Raw genomic sequence first — 4,847 nt, 5'->3', positions numbered from 1 at the left:
AAAGGAGATGCACAATTACAGGAGATAAATAAGGTAAATTACAACAATCATTGACTAAACTATAATTGGAATATATGCTGAATTAATGATAATGGCTAACTAATTATATATAATATTATTATTGCTAATAGATTGTAGATGTAGAGGCCACTAAGTCGGTGAACGTGCCTTTCATTCTTAACAACTTCCACTCCAAATGATCCAGATGTTTTTATCTAGTTGTTTACCTATGCATTGCTACAGGGTATCTTATTGTCAAATTAAAAATTGAAAATTAATAGAACTTCTAACCAAAAAATCCAAGTTCATGTTAGAACAACATTTTAGAGTGTCTAAAGTCGTACAAATCTTTTAAGTAATAAAGAATAATACAAAAATAATTTTATACAAAAACCATCTTCTTAAATCTTACATTGTCGTATCTCTTAACATTTACATATGCATCATTAATAAACTATTTCAAAACTCAATTGCCATTGATCTGCCTATCGTTTCATACCTTTGATCAACCATGTCTCATTTTCACCACGCCTCTGAAAACTTTGATGTTATTTAAAGCTAGAGTTCCAATTGTCATAATCTATTAAAACATCCCCAAGTCGATATAATGTTGAAAAAAGAACAGCCTTTGCATATAGGGGTGAGCAGCGGAACCGGGTACCCGGCTATAGAACCGGAACCGCTGGTTCCATAACCGGAACTGATATGAGTGGTTCCGGTTCCGGTTCCTAAATTACGGAACCGATTGAGAATGGTTCCGGTTCCGGTTCTCAATTTTTCGGARCCGTTACCCGCCGGRTACCCGGTATTTTTCAATAAAAAAAATAATTATTTTTTAATACCAAATTTATATTAGGTTTACATCTTAAAAGCACGTCGTCATCTTCAATCTTCATCTAAATTCTTCATATACAATGATTCGTATTTTTTTAAATTGTGTGTTCACTTGGATTCATAGTATGTAATCGTTAAATTTTGAACAATTACCATTATAGTATGTAATCGTTAAACTTTGAACAATTACCATTATAGTATGTAATCGTTAAACTTTGAACATTTTCTATTAGTCTATAATGGTTTGTAATCGTTAATCAATATTTGTAACCATTATTCTGTATAATTTGTATTCTTGCTTATTTATTTAGTGTTTTGGCAATGTTTTATATTTTATGTCTAAATAACAAATTTTTAATATTTTAGGAAGCGGGTACCCGGAATCGGAACCGGTTCCCGGCGGTTCCGGTTCCGGTTCCAAAAATTTAAGAACCGCTCTAACCGGTTCCGGTTCCGGTTCCAATATCTCAAGAACCGCCGGTTCCGGTTCCGGTTCCTGTCAAAAAGGGCGGGTACCCGCCTATGCTCACCCCTATTTGCATACGAAGTTAAATGAGCAACAACGTAATAGCAATACTCATCATAGTCGTCCAAACCAAAGAGCTTTGACATCCCCAAAGCAAACCAAAGAGTCCAACAACGTAGTAGCAATACTCATCGTAGTCGTCAATTGTCTCGACCTGCAAGGTCAAGACTGACTCAACTACTTCATTCAAAATATCTTCAAAAACATCAATGATAAGTACCTCTTTGCATATAAACTTGGCCATTCCTTCACCCATTCCCATTGTAATATCCTCAATTACCTCCTGATAACTTCAAAAAATAGTTGGAGTGTAATTGTCAATAGACTTTAACATATGCATAATCGAGTTTAAAAACATGATCCATAACTCTAATTTAAGAAGTGAATGTTCATATATGAATTATTGAAAAATTGCATTTGAAAACGCATTTGTGAATTCATATGAATAAACTGTGACGAAAGTTTACATAAGCATATTCAAATAAAAAAATCGGGATTTTTGATTCTCCCGAAGGTAGACATTTACCTAAGGCACTGATATTTTGGAGCCTAGAAGAAGATGACTCGCGCAGAAGCTGACTCAATGATTCATATATGAACTTTTCCCTTTTTACCTACTCACGATATTTAGGTTTTTTATTTGAACAAAACCCTATCTATGTATTCATGAGTAATGATTCATGTCAGTTAAATGCAACTTCATTGTATATGTGTCATAAACCACTAACTATACATGTGATAGTTTAAAGTTACTGAATGAAGAATTTATGAGGTTATATGTAACCTTTTGTTAAGCTCCAGGAAGGCAATAGAAACATGATGGAACTGGTCCATGAGAACTTTCTAATCCTTTGACCTACCTTCAAAGGGATAACATTCATTTATTAGATTTGGGAAGAATTAATTAGTATGTATGTCACAATATGATGATGATCTATATTCCATTAGGGATTCCATTTGTCAGTGAAGCTCGTGCAATTCGCTTCATGGATCAAATCTTACTGTATGATTTTGACAATTATGCTTCAGACAATATAACTTTAGGTTTACCGGTAAAGAGCTTCCTAACCGGTGGACTGTTATATGAATGAGCATAATTTAATGTTTCCCCAAACCATGAAATCAAATAGTCTGACATGGTACTTGAAACATATATTGGACATCTAAATGTATTCACCAATATAAAATGAAGAATCTATGATTTATACACGCAAATGAACATGTTGATTAACCAAACAATGGGAGATGATGATGATGATTCTAACAACAGGAATGTCAAAAATACTTACTGAAGAGTTGGAACAATTCCAGATGGGTGCTTGGAGAGATCAACTGGTTGGCTACCCTCCAACACTTGATATGCCATATGTCGTTATTTGTCCAACAATATCTTATGAGGCCACCATTTGTAATAGAATGAATAAATAGTGCCTGACCTTCTCACCCTGCATAACACAAAAACATAATTATCCACCATGAGAGTGTGAATGTATATACATCAAACTAAGAAGCAAACAAAGACAAGGATAATCAGACTCGTTAAAGAAATAATATTATATATTGCATTTTTTATAGCCATAGAAATGTACCTTAGAGGCAAAAGAAACATGTTCTTAGCCTTTTCACACCACATTCCAAACATAACTTCAAAGTCTCGTGCAAATATTGAGAACCACATTCATCACAAGACACAAGCAAGGCCTGTTGGATGCAGACATTTAACCAACTAAAATCAGTGAACAAGTTCAAATGAACACAATATTCCAATAAAAAAGGATCAGAACCAAATGAAACTACATAGTACACATACAAGCGCAAAAAAATCCTAAAAAATAAATTAGTAATAGCATTAAAACATCATCAGTACATGAAAGCACCCTCTAAGGTGACTCGTCAACATACCATCTATTGAGACATGGTAGATGACTACTCTGAGTGCCTAATTTGAAACTGATGATTGTGTTCAGAATATTGACACAACTCCCATTTCTACAATGACCTTGAAGATTGAAAGAATAGAGCTCAACCTGAAATAACAAAACGATTTTACAATATCACACTATGCTTACAACTTGTCAAATTATGGTGAAAATGTCACATTTATCTCAGCTATGGCTTTTTAGTTTGATGCTAAAATGTGTGTTTTAATGTCAATGGGTTGGAATGACAGAAAATGGAGACCAGATCATTGAAAACTTACCTTTTTACCATCAATGTTATGTTTCTCCTTAACGACTCTCTCAACAACATGATGATCAGCTAAGACAACAAAATTAAAACCATGATCACAACCACTGGCTTAGTCCTTCACAATCACATATTTTGAAACCTCATTGTACTTGCTAATATACACTAATGTACACGTTCTTCATTTGAATCCCATGAAATCCCACCTACGAATGACTTGCCAATATCATATTGCATTTTCTATACACCAAAAATCAAAACATCAACCCCAAATTCTAAAAATTACTTCAAAATTTGCAATCTCGAACTAATATCTCAACAGGGGAAAGAGTAAATAGCACACAGTAACAAGAAACCCATGAAACTTTATATTTTAATCCACCAACATAACCAAGTTCATAAGTGAAAATACACTTCTGTTTACATGGCCAAATATGTGAAGATGATTGAGAAATATATGTGAAGATGACTTCCTCAAACACCTTCCATGCAACTCATATAAAAACAAAAACACACAAAGTTTGAATCAGTACACAGAGGAGTGAAGATGAAAATCAACACACAAATACGACAAACAAACAAACGCCCTCGAAAGAAATCAACACAGAAAAATAAATTACCTGGATTTGAAGGAGAGTGAAATCGGTGCACAAGTTGAGGAATTCATAGGCTGAGGAATCGGTGGAGCGAATATAAGTGATAACCCTAACCGGGAGATGGGAGATAATCGAGAGAGGAACGATAACTCTAATCGGGAAACGGGTGATAAAGCATTAAATAGAAACCTAGCCATCATCCAAGGGAAACGAATCGACCACTTTGGAGGAGAAACGATGAGAAGCGTGCATCTTGACAGGAGTGTTATTGGGAAGCTAAATTCTGAGTTTAGTATTGAAAACTTGTACACTAAGCTTTAGATTTTGTAATTAAGACTTTAATAATGCTTTTAAAGTTGTTTTTTAAGACTTTTCTCAAATTTGATTTATAAGGTAGTATAGATACATATACACTCATACATACATTATATATATGTATGTATATATCAACGTATGTGTGTATATGTATATATATATATATATATATGTAGGTATGAATCTATATATATATATATATACATACATCTATACTACATTAATAAGCATTTAAGACAAAGTCTTAAATACAAGTTACTAAGCATTAGTTACAACTATTTTATGCAAGATTTTCAAAAAACTCTTAATTGTAACTCATCATGCATATGGTACAAGCTTTTATGCATTGGATGGCAAATGTTCAGACTTCTTTTTCTGTTCTCTTCCTT

Source organism: Cynara cardunculus (genome assembly GCF_001531365.2).
Source record: "Cynara cardunculus var. scolymus isolate 2C chromosome LG 2, CcrdV1, whole genome shotgun sequence".
Taxonomy (NCBI): Eukaryota; Viridiplantae; Streptophyta; class Magnoliopsida; order Asterales; family Asteraceae; genus Cynara; species Cynara cardunculus.
This window is presented reverse-complemented; position numbering follows the sequence as displayed.